Raw genomic sequence first — 13,364 nt, forward strand, 5'->3', positions numbered from 1 at the left:
GGGCGGGGCATCCCAAGCAGGTGGGAGCAGAGTGGGGTTCAGGTGGAAAGGCTGGGGCACTTGTCTTGCAGAAGCCCGACCCAGGTTGGAAACCCGGCACCCCAAATGGGCCCGTGAACCCCACCAGGAGTCGGCCCTGAGCACTGCTGGGTGTGGCCTCCGAAACGAAAACCTAAAAAACACAAAAAGAAAAAAGAAAAATTGATGGAAAGGCTAGCGGGACAGAGGCCAATAAAAGCAGGCGCCAGTGGGGTCAGAGCGATCATGCAGCGGGTAAGGCATCGCCTTCACGCAACTCAGTCGGAGCCAATCCCCTGCATCCCAGACGGCCACCAGGTGTGATCCCTGGGCAGAGCCATGGCCAGGTGTGGCCCCAAAACCAAAAACTCAAAGTAAGTGAATTCCTCACAGGGAGGGCGGGGCTCGGTAGAGCCCTGGGTTCAATCCTGGCCCTTACAGTCCCCAGAAGATGCAACAACACCCCCAAGACACCCCTGAGCACCTCTAGGTGTGACCCAAAACAAAAACCACCACATTTTTCTGATTTTAAGGGACCTCGACCACGCTCCACTCCGGCCCTTCTCTCCTTCACACGTACAACCTAGAGCACGTTCCTCACTGTTCCAACCGCTGCTATCCCCAACTCCTGACCCTGCCACCAAGCCCCCCTGGCAAAATCCCACCCCAGCCAGCCCACCCTCCCCCAACCCCACTCCCCGGGGCCTGCCGGATTCTCTGAGTGAAAAACTACAGAAGCAAACTGCTACGGATTAAAATTCCCTGAGACCCTTCCAAGCAAACACGGCAGATGCCATCTGTCATTTTCGCTAGGGGTTCTTCCTAAAAGCCCCACTAAGATTCCACTGGCGGGATGGAGGTCCAGAAGAAGAGAGCAACTGAGGAAAGATACAACAGGTGGGTCAGCGGAGAAACAGCCGAAGACAAGCAGGAAGCCCCCAGCACATGAGGAAGACAAACTGGTTCTGGGGGCTCAGACGGGCCCAGGAGCTTAAAGCATTAGCTCTGGAGAAAGGCATGAAGGAGAGCACAGCTAAAATCATGGAGACGGCTGAGAATCTGTGCAAGGAACAGCTAGACCCCCTCTCTGCTCTGCACACCCGTATGGCCAGGCTTCCCTGCCCCCCCCTCCCCTGTCACCCCTTGAGGCTTCCAAAGAAAGCAGGGAGGTTCTTCGACAAACTGAAAGAGGCCTTCCAGGATTTCAGGGCCTCAGGCAGAGCAGAAGATGAGGATTAGGCCGAGTACTAAGAATAGCCTGATTAGGAGAAAGTTACAGATCAGGTCAGCAAGCAGAACCAGGGGCAGAGCTAAATCCCCCAGAGCCAGGAGACTGGGGCATTCCTCTCTCAAGAATCTTGACCTGGGGGGCTGGAGAGATAGTACAGTGGATAGGATAGGGTACGCGCCTTGCTCGGGGGGTTGCCCTAGGTTCTGTCCTTGGCAACCCAAAGTCCCCAGAGCAGTGCCAGGAGTAAGTCCTGAGTGTTAACCCTGTGTATCGCTGGGTATGGCCCCAAAACCGGCGGCACGGGGTGGGGGGGGATGGGAAAACCTGACCTAGGGTTGGTTAGAGAGCTCAATAGGCTGAGCCAAGCACCCGCAGGCCACTGTGAGCCCCCGGAGTGACCCCAAAACAAAACAGTCAGCAAGGGGCCAGAGCGCTAGCACATCGGGTAGGGCACCTGCCTTACAACAAAAACTTGACATCCATTATTGTAACATCAGCAGGTCGGCCGGGAGTGACCCCTGAGCACAAACCGGGAGTAAGGCGTCTCTAATAAAAAAGCTCCAGTGATGTATATACTCTCCACACCATGAAACATACCCCTTCGCGCGGTTGGATCCACGGGGTTTGTGTACAGTATCCAACTCACCGACATTTGTATCACTCGCACAGGAAACTCTTTAGCAAGGTGAGATCTCCGTGCATGCAGCGCCAGCACCACCAGGGGGCGCGCCTGAGCACAGAGCCGAGAGGCGCCCTTGAGCAGATCAGACTCTGCTCCCAGCCGCACACCCGGCTGAGAACTGTGTCTTGCCATCATGCAACTCGCTGTGCTTCCCTCTCCCTGACCCTGACCCCACAACCTACCTTCTGCTCTACACCCTTGCCTGCATTCTGGATATTTCCATAAGCGGAAGCATATGAGAGGTGACGGACTGGAGCCATAGCACAGCGGGTAGAATGTTTGCCTTGCACACAGCCGACCCGGGTTCGATTCCTCCGCCCCTCTCGGAGAGTCCTGAAGCTACCGAGAGTATCCCGCCCGCACGGCAGAGCCTGGCAAGCTCCCCGTGGCGTATTCGATATGCCAGACACAGTAACAACAAGTCTCACACAATGCAGATGTTACTAGTGCCCGCTCGGGCAAATCGAAGAACAACGGGAGGACGGGGACAGTGACACGATAGGTGACATTTTGTGATTGGCTTCCTCTGTTTCCAAAGTTCGTCCCTGATGTAGCTTGCATCAGCATCTTGCCCAGAGATGCTCGTAGGACTCAGGGGTCACTCGTGGCAGAGTTTGGGGGAACCTTACGGGGTGCCGTGTATTGAAATTGGGTGAGCGCAGTGCAAGGCAAGGGCCTTACCTGACAGTCATATCTTTCCAGCCCCTCTTGACACCATTTTATGGTCAAATAACATTCCGTTGTGTGAATATGCCAGTCTCTTTATCTAAGTGCCTTGTTATTACATGTGAGCAGTCAGTCAGCCCAGGGTCCCCCAAATATGAACCACTGATGCAAAACACGGGCCAAGAGGTCCATGGACATTCGGGCTACTTTCATTTTGAGGCGAATATGAATAATTCTACATAATATTATGATCCACATTTTTGGTAGCAGCGCTTTCAAATTCTCTGGGGTGGACACCTAGCAGGGCAGTGACCGGGATATATGGCAACTCTATGTTTAACTTTGTGAGGAATTACCAGGCTGTTTTATAATTATTTTATCATCATTTATAAAATATTTTTATATTTTATAATTTTTTTTTCTTTTTTGGGTCACACCCGGCATTGCACAGGGGTTACTCCTGGCTCATGCACTCAGGAATTACTCCTGGTGATGCTCGGGGGACCATATGGGATGCTGGGAATTGAACCCGGATCAGCCACATGCAAGGCCTACCCGCTGTGCTATTGCTCCAGCCCCCTTATAATTATTTTTTATAAGATAATTTTATCATTCCACCAACAATAAATGAGGTTTCAATCTCTCCACATTCCTGCTAGAATTGTTATCACGTCTTTATTTTATTTTGCTTTGGGGGTACTTAGTTCCAGACTGGCCACGTGCAAGGCAAATGTCCTACTTACTGTCCTATTGCTCTGACCCCACAAGCTTTTAGTCATCTTCCTTTTGTGTCGGGGGGGTGGGGAGGGGGGTATCGGGGAACAAATCCTGGTCTCATGAACGAAGGGCATGCACAGTGCTAACTACATCATCATTCCTTGTCATCTTCAAGTGGAGTTTGGATAAGGATCGCCAATACCCACAGCCATGGGGCAGCAGATGTTCTCTGCCACTGTAATAGTACAAGCTGCAAACTTATAAATCTTTGGAATCTGAAGAGCAAATAAAACACTATCTCAGTTAGACTGATGTTCATTTTGTTTGTTTAAGGCGGAACTCTGTGTCCTTGGACTCCAGGCTCAACAGACCTGGGAACAGAGATCCTCTGCCTGCTCCCTGCAGCTCGGCAGACCTCCACTACCTCCACTACCCACCAGCCGCCACACTCCAGGATGCTTTCTGAACCGCGTGGCCACTTTGCGGCCACGCGACACATCATAAAACACTTAATACAAGATTACCGCACCCTATTTGATGGGGTTCAAATAGGGTTTGAACCATGGGAACACCTGCAAGGATGATTAGAGGCCGCCCTAAAAGCCTCTATCCCTCTCAGAGAGCCTGGCAAGCTATCGAGAGTGTCCCACCTGCATAGCAGAGCCTGGCAAGCTATCCGTGGTATATTCGATATGCCAAAACCAGTAAACACAACGGGTCTCCTTCCCCTGACCCTGAAAGAGCCACCAATACAACAGCGTTACGAAGGATGAGGAAGGAGAGGCTGACACAATCTCAAGGCCAAACTAGGACACCAAAACAAAGAAGGACAAAAATGACTGTCTGTACTAATGACTGATGCATGCACGCTGGCATCGGATGCATCCATCGAGGACCTGATGGAGGAAGCGCAAAAGATCAAGTACGACATCACTGGTCTAACCAAGACAAGAAGGATTAGTCACATCACACCATTTTCGATACTGGAGAAGAACTGTTCCTCGGAACATGTGACAAAAGAGGCATCGGTGGTGTCTTTGTCCTTGTCAACATGAACTTGGCCATAAACATTGATTCACTCGAATGCCTAACAACCCAAATAAGACGAATACACTTGAATAGATGTGACTCACTGCCGGCAGTTTCTATCTTCGTTGTCTACACACCAACATCCAATTATGATGAAGGAGAAAAATTGAGAAGTTCTACATGGAGATGGAGAAGTTCTATAAAGAAGACCACACCTTCTACAAGATCATTGTCAGTGATTTTAATGCCAAGATAGGACCAAGAAGATCAGCCGAAGAACTCCACATTGGGACCCATGGCCTAGAATGGAACAAACAGGGTGACTGTCTGAGTTCATCATGTCAACCAAGACCATCCATGATAACTCACAATTCCATAAGGCCGAATCTAAACATTGGACATGGAAGTCTCCCAGCGGACGGTTCCACAACAAAATTGACCACATCATATTCAATCGACGGTCTTGCCTGACTGATGTCACTGTTGTCCCAAAATTCCAAACGGGATCAGACCACCATCTCCTTCGTGCAAAATTCTACTTCACAGAGCGGGGAGAAAGGGCTGCAAAGTTCAAAAAGAGAACTCCCAGAATGACCACCAACTGGGAGCTCTTTGGCACTATTGCGGCAAATTAGGAAGATGCCATCATTGGCAACATTGACGAGGAATACGATCGACTGGTTCAGCACCTCCATGATTGTGTGAAGAACACCAAGAGAGAGTCACAAAAAGATGCCTGTCTTTGAAAACTCTTAAGCTCATTTGCCAACGTGGCTTGGTGCAAGCCTCAGGCAACCGCAAGTGAATGTCCGAGCTCGCAAAGCAGTGCAGAGAAGCGATAAAGGAAGACCTCAAAGAGAGAAGAGCAGCAGTGCTGGCAGATGCGGCAGAAGCTGGGAAAAGCATTCACAATGCCCGCCTGTCCTTTGCCAACTACAAGACCAAGATGACTGCCCTCCGACATCCTGATGGATCTATCACATCTTCCAGAAGGGCAATGGAGAAGATTATCCATGACTTCTACTCAGATCTCTTCGATAGCCACGTCCACCTGCCCACATACCAAATTCCGCAGGATGGATATGTCATTCCCTACATTCTCCCTTCCGAAATCCGACATGCCATTTCATCAGTAAAGAAGCAAACAGCACCCGGCCCAGACAACGTCAGACCCGAACACCTGAAGAAGCTGCCGTCAGTACTCATCAATATGCTGGCTCGGTTCTTCACATGCTACCTGTCTGAATGCAAGGTTCCGTCCCAGTGGAAAACCAGCAGGACTGGAAAGAAGAGCTCCACGACATTGGCAAATATCGTCCAATCTGCCTGTTGTCTGTCATCTACAAGCTATTCACTAGAGTCATCCTGAATAGGATTAGCAGAACACTAGATGAAGGACAAGTATGCAAGCAAGCCGGTTTCCGAAAAGGATGCAGCACCATCGATCATATCCACACGATAACCAAGCTCATTGAGGTTTCTTGGGAGTTCAAGATGCCGCTCTGTTTAACGTTCATTGATTTAAAGAAGGCCTTTGATTCTGTTGAGACGGAAGCAGTCATTGAAGCCCTAGCCAATCAGGGCGTACAAACTCAATACATCAGGATCCTTCATGAGCTCTATTGCGGATTCACTACCAAGATCTCACCATTCTACAAAGAAGTAATCATCCATATCAAGAGAGGGATCAGCAGGGAGATACCATTTCACCAAAACTCTTCGGTGCCACCCTCGAGAATGTCATGCGATGACTGCAATGGGAAGGAATGGGAGTGAAGATAGACAGTCGGCAACCACACCACCTCTGCTTTGCTGATGACATCGTTCTAATAACACCAAACATCAGCCAAGTGGCACAAATGCTGGCCAACTTTGACTGTGAGTGTGGAAAGGTCGGACTACAGCTGAATCTCACGAAGACAATGTTCATGAGAAACGGTCTCGTTCCTGACGTTCCATTTGCTCTCAATGAAATGACCATCTCCGAATGCAACAGTTAGTGTACCTAGGTCGAGAAGTCAACATGACAAATGACTTGGCACCTGAGTTGCGCAGGAGGAAGAGAGCGGCTTGGAACACCTTCAAGAACGTCGAAGAAATAGCTAAGAGGATGAAGAACCTCCAGCTCCAGGCACATCTCTTCAATTCCACCGCTCTTCCTGCATTAACATACACCTCAGAGACCTGGGCCCTACGAAAATAGGATGAGAATGCTATTCGGGTCTCGCAAAGAGGAATCGAAAGAGCTATGCTTGGAGTATCATGCTTCACTCAAGTGAGAGAAAGAATCCAGAGATCCGACCTCTGTCACCGGTCAAGAATCAGGGACGCTGTCTCGTTTGCCAAGGCATTGAAAATCAGATGGGCTGGACACGTAATGAGATTTGGAGAGGACCGCTGGACTAGAGCCGTTACCGACTGGATTCCACGGCACGTCAAAAGATCGCGTGGCTGCCCACCTATGAGATGGTCAGACTTCTTCGTCAAGACCCTGAATGGTCAGTTTGAGGCTGTTCATGTTTCTAGAATGATCAGATCCCATTGGGCTACACTAGCACATGACAGGGATGAATGGAGACATTACTGGTGCCCGCTCGAGCAAATCGATGAGTAACGGGATGTCAAGCGATCAAGTGATCAAGAAGGAGGGGTTTGTGCCTCACCTGGCTATGCTCAGGCTTTCTCCTGGCTCTGTGCTTGGAGGTTCTTCCAGCTCTGTGCTCGCAATCACTCTTGGCAGAATTCAGGGACTCTACACAGTGTACTATCTTACAAGGCAAACACCCTCCCTGCTGTACTATCTCTCCGGCCCTGATGTTCATTTTGTATTAGTTGAATTCCTACTATTAAGTAACTTTCCTGTGCTCATCAAAAGGCTTCAAAATTCCACAGGCAAGGCTGGAGAGACGGCACAGGAGTAGGGCACTGGCCTTGCACACAAATGACCCTAGTTCAATCCCTAGCACCACATAATGGTGCCCTCTGCTCCACCAGGAGTGACCCCGGAGCACAGAGTCAGGAGTAGTAAGCCCTGAGCACTGCTGGGCAGGGCCCCCAAACTGAAAAACGTAAAAGAAAAAACAGAATCCCAGTGGCAGCCCAGAGGAGAATCACCGAGATTCACAGCACCTGCCCCGCAAGTGCAGTCCCAAGTTCAACCCTCGGCGTCCCACACACATCGAGCACAACCCTGGTGGTTCCGCTGCCTGCAACCTCTGGCCCCACCTAAGCACTGTCCAGCCACACAACAGCCACTAAACAAAACCCAGCAGAAGCTACACTAAAATCAGAGAAGCACTAAAAAGCAGTACAGAGGGGCTGGAGTGATAGCACAGCGGGGAGGGCGTTTGCCTTGCGCGTGGCCGACCCGGGTTCGATTCCCAGCATCCTATATGGTCCCCTGAGCACTGCCAGGAGTAATTCCTGAGTGCAGAACCAGGAGGAGCCCCTGTGCATCACCAGGTGTGATCCCAAAAAAAAATCAATAGAGAGAGGCACAAGGATGACAAGAAAATTTGTGTGAAGCATTCTATAGTCTCAAAAAAAAAAAAAAAGCAGGGATTGGAGAGACAAAATGGCAGGTAGGGCACTTGTGTTGCACATGACCAGCCCGGGTTTGAGCCCCAGCACCAAATATGATTCCTCAAGCCCCACCAGGAATGATCCCTGAACACAAGGTCAGGAAGAAGCCCTGAGCACAGACAGGTGAGGACCCAAAATCCAAAATAAAGTGTGTCTGAGGCGGAGGAGTGGGGGTGGGGAATCCCACTGGCTTATCTGCATCGTTTCTTATGTAGCTACTGTTACATTAAATAAACAGCTATTGGGCTGGAGTGATAGCACAGCGGGTAGGGCATTTGCCTTGCACACGGCCGACCTGGGTTCGATTCCCAGCATCCCATATGGTCCCCCAAGCACTGCCAGGAGTAATTCCTGAGTGCTCGAGCCAGGAGTAACTCCTGTGCATCGCCGGGTGTGACCCAAAAAGCAAAAAAATAAAATAAAATAAAATAAATAAACAGCTATTGGTCTCTCTTCCATGGTTTATGCTGGTGGCAGGATAGACTGATTTATGTGCCCTTATTGCAAGACTTTATTCTAGGCTCTATTCCAGAATGAAGGAAAAACCCTGCTCTGGGACATGGTGTCCTCACGACAGAGGAGAAGGAGGAAAAAGGAAGGAAAACAGGCAATTCTCAGAACCTCTCCTCAGACCAGGCACGTGGCATCAACTCCTAGGCGCAGCGTGGAGAGTGCATCTTCCTCCCACTAGAGGGCGCGGCACAGCACCTGGCACAGCGCCAGGACCCAACAATCCACCCGAGAACTGGGTCAGGACACGCCGTCCTCCTCCAGCTTCTCCTCTCTTCCCCAGACCCCTCATTCACACGCAGTCCCTGCCTGGCTGGAACAGCGGGTCCAAGCCTTCCTCCTCTCCTTCGATCACTCCCTCTCATTGCAATTCTCTTTCCGACTCCCACTTTCTCGGTTAACTTTGACATCTGGGGCAGGAGCAATCCTGCAGGTGTGAGGCACTGCATTTCCTGCCGGTGACCAGCACTGCAGATGACCCGCTGAGCCAGGAGGAAGCCCTGAGCACGGGCTGCTGTGGTCTGACCCCGTGCCCAGAGGCACCTGCCTTGTTTACCTCCACCCCCAGTTGGGAGCCCCAGCACCACACACGGTCCCTTGAGCACTGCCAAGGCTCACTCCTGAGCAGCACCCGTCACCCCCACATCCCCAGGGGAGAAACAGAAAGGTTGGCTGCTGGCTGCGGAAAGAGAGAGAAGGTGAGGAGAGTGGAAGGATTTTAACTGGTGATGTCCAGTTTTTGCTCCGGGGTCACACCTGGTGATGCTCAGGGGTACTCCTGGCTCTGCAGTCAGGAATTACTCCTCGAGATACTCGGAGAGCAATATGATATGCTAGGGATCGGACCCTGGCCGACCACCCACTGTACTATCTCTCTGGCCCCAACAAGACTGTTCATGATAGAGTGGCCCTTGTTCTTGTTCTCCCAGGGGTCTGTGGGTACATACATGTGAGGCATGAGCTCTACCAGTGAGTCACCTCCCCAGCTCACAGTCAAACGTCCCCCCTTCCCTTCCCTCTGTGGGCATGACTGGGAGTCATACATTTTCTTGTGGGTGTTGTTTTATTTGGGAGGGGTGGAGGGCACACCTCGCAATGCTCAGGGCTTCCTCCGGGCTCTGCACTCAGGAATTCCTCCTGGCAGTGCTCAGGGGACCATGTGGGATGCTGGGAATCGAACCCAGGTTCGCCGCGTGCAAGGCAAACACCCCATCTGCTGTGCTATCGCTCCAGCCCCTAATTTTTCTTTTTGGGTCACACCTGGCCATGCTCAGGGCTTCCTCCTGGCTCTGCACTCAGGAATCCCTCCTGGCAGTGCTTGGGGGACCATGTGGGATGCCGGGGATAGAACCCGGGTCGGCCTCCTGCCAGGAAAACACCCTCCCTGCTGTATTATCACTCCCGCCTCCTGGAAGCCAACATTTGATCGATGCTCGTCAGGGATCACACCTCAGAGAGCTCTGCTCACGCGCTCAGCTGTGGGGGTCCCCAGGGGTGCACGCTTCAACTGCGGTGGGCGTGCACATTCTGTAGCCTTTGGGGCTCTGCATCCTCACCCAGGCGCAGAGACCACACTCCTGCCTCTTTCGTTAGTTGCAGTGCAGTGCTCACGCACACCTGGCTATGGTGGAGCCTGACAAAGCTCCCGGGACAGTGCTCCACACATGTGGCAGCAGCAGGGATCAAACTCACGGTCTCATGCACCTCAGCCACTGAGCCACTTCCTGCCTCTCCAGCCAACCTTTTTTTTTTTTCTTTTTGGGTGACACCTGGCGATGCACAGAGGTTTCTCCTGGCTCTGCACTCAGGAATTAGCCCTGGCAGTGCTCAGGGGGACCCGAGGGGATGCTGGGAATAGAACCCGGGTCTGCCGCGCGCAAGGCAAACACCCGACCTGCTGTGCCATCACTCCAGCCCCTCCCCACCAACCTTCTCTTGTTTTTGGCCCATCCCTGGCTGTGCTCAGAGCTGACTCCTGCCTCTGGGCTCAGGGCTGCCTCCTAGATGGTTCAGGGGACTATACAGGGTGCCGGGGACTGGAACCCTGGCAGGTCACATACAAGGCAAGCACCCTCCCCACTGTATTCTCTCCAGAGCACCTTCCCTTAACCTTTTTTTAATTAAAAATTTTTTTCAACTTGAATCACCTTGAAATACATAGTTGCAAAGCTGTTCATGATCGGGCTTCAGTCATGCCATGTTCCAACACCCTCCCCTTCACCAAAGTTCAGTTCCCACCACAATGTTCCCATGGACCCTCCGGCTCCCGCCTGACAGGCGCCTTTTTTTCCCTCTCTCCTGTCCTCCTCTTTCTCTCTCCCTCTCTCATCTTCCTCCTCCTCGCCCCTCCTCTCTCTCTCTCTCACCCCTCTTTCTCCCTCCCCCACCCCTTCTGGGCATTATGGCTTGCAATACAGGCACTGAAATCGTGTTTGTCCCTCTACCTACTTTCAGCACTCCGTTCTGAAAGTGCTCATTTCCAACTGTCATTTTGTCACAGTGCTCCCTTCCCTGTCCTGACTCTGCACTCCCCGCCCCACTGTGGCCAGCTTCCTACCATGGGCCAGTCCTCTCGGGCCTTGTTTCTACCACCCTCGGGTATTAATTTCTTACTATTTTTTTTTCTTTTTGGGTCACACCCGGCGATGCACAGGGGACCATAGGGGATGCTGGGAATCGAACCTGGGTCGGCCGCGTGCAAGGCTAACGCCCTGCCCACTGTGCTATCGCTCCAGCCCCCATAGTCTCTTACTATTTTATACTATTTTAATATCACACAAATGAGCGCAAGCCCTCTCTGTGGGCCCCTCTCCCTCTGATTCATTTCACTCATGGTCCTCTCCGTGTTCATCCACATGTAAGCAAATTTTGTGACTTCTGTTCTTTTCGATGTGTGCCAGTCTCTGTGGTGTGGGATGATACCTCATTTTTGATTTGCATCTCCATGATTAGTGATGGAGAGCATTTTTTCATGCGCCTTTTGGTTATTTGTATTTCATCTTTGAGGACGTTTCTGTTCATTTCTTCTTCCCAATTTATGATGGGGCTGGATGGTTTTTTCTTGTAAAGTTCTACCAGTGCCTTACATATCTTTGATATTAATCCCTATCAGATGAGTCCTGGGTAAATAATATTCCCATTCCCTGGGTTGTCTCCGTATCTTGGTCACTGTTTCCTTTGAGGTGCAGAAACTTCTTAGCTTAATGCAGTCCCATTTGTTTGTCTGTTTCCACTTCCTTGGTCCATGTTATTCTTTTGTTATTATATCTAATCTATTCTTCTTCCTTATTTCTTCCATCTTCCATAGTTTTTGTTTTTATTCTTTTTGTTTTTTCTCCACTCATTCCTCTATATTTATATTTTTCCTTCTGCTGTTCTTGTCCTCCATTATTTCTTCTTCATCTAACTCTGTCTGTTCCTCTTGCAGTTTTTCTCCTCCTCCTGCTCCTCCTCTTCCTTCTGCTTTTTTTCTTCTTCCTCTAGTTCTTCTTCTTTCTTCTTTATTCATGCTTGAAGATGCCTTTAGCTTCAGTGAATGTCATGGAAGGTTCTACCCAGGCTTTACTCCATGTACCTTATGGATTCAGGTCTGATAGTGAGGTCTTTAAGTCCTTTTTTGATTTGACTTTTGTGCACAGCATTAGAAAGAGGCCTGGGCTCATTGTTTTTTGCATGAAGCTGCCCAGTACCTACAGCTGACCTTTTTTTTTGGCTTTTTGGGTCACACCCAGCGGTGCACAGGGGTTCCTCCTGGCTCTGCACTCAGGAATCACTCCTGGCGGTGCTCAGGGGACCATATGGGATGCTGGGGATCGAACCCGGGCTGGCCGCCTACAAGGCAAATGCCCTACCCGCTGTGCGATCACCACAACACCTCTTTACCCCACCTGACCCCTCTGGAGCTCTGACAGAGCTTGCTCACCCATCTTAAGCCTGTCAGTCACACCCTGCCCCCTTCCTGGACAACCCCACCCATCCCAAAGCCACACCTATGTGTAACTGCTACCCCACCCCTCATGATCTGGGGATAGAATGAAGGCTGGGAGAGTTATACCAGGAGGACACACACGGGAGTGGGTGAGACTAGAAGGAGGCAGAGGCTGACTAGATTGGAATAAAGACCAACCAGCCCGGCCCTTGTTTCCTCCTCGGTCTGCCCATGGCCATCGGCCATCAGGGGTGAGGGAAGCGGCCCCAGACCGCCAAACACAGGCAGTGAGGAAGCTCCGCGACACACACTTATTTATTAAATATACAAGAACTGGAGGTTTGAAAAATGGTGGAGAAATCTGAGGCTAGCTTGCTCCCTTGTTGGCCCAAGATCAACAATCCCACATTGGCAAGAAAATAAAAATCTGTTACCAGGCTCAGGGGAGGGCACCGTGTTCTACTCGTCCCTTTCACCTAGATTCTAAGCGATCTCCTAAGTCTTGGGACACTTAGTTTCTCTTTTAATTTATTTTTGGCTTTTTGGACCACTCCCAGCAGTGCTCAGGGCTCACTCCTGGCTCTGTGCTCAGGGGTCACTCCCAGAAGGACTCAGGAAATCATCTGTGGTTCCAGGAATCAAACCCAGGACCTGACATCTCAAAGTCAAGAGCTCTATGCCTGAGCCACGTCTTCAAATTTTGTTCAAGCTTCCTCTTTCCTTGAGAAACCAGGAAGACAATACTGAGAAAGACTGGATAATTTTGCTTCTGGGCTATGCTGCTATATGGCTTTTTGGGTCACACCTGGAGATGCTCAGGGGTTATTTCTGGCTCTGTACTGAGGAGTCACTCCTGGCAGTCCTCAGGGAACCATAGGGCATGCCAGGGACCATACTACGGCTGGTTGTGTGCAAGGCAAACGCCCTACCGGCTGTCCTATCACTCAGGCCCCACATACTGCAATATTCTTTTCCCTAAAAACTTTTTTTTTTTTTTTTGC

This window comes from Sorex fumeus, unplaced genomic scaffold, assembly GCF_029834395.1.
Source record: "Sorex fumeus unplaced genomic scaffold, SorFum_2.1 ptg000042l, whole genome shotgun sequence".
Lineage (NCBI taxonomy): Eukaryota > Metazoa > Chordata > Mammalia > Eulipotyphla > Soricidae > Sorex > Sorex fumeus.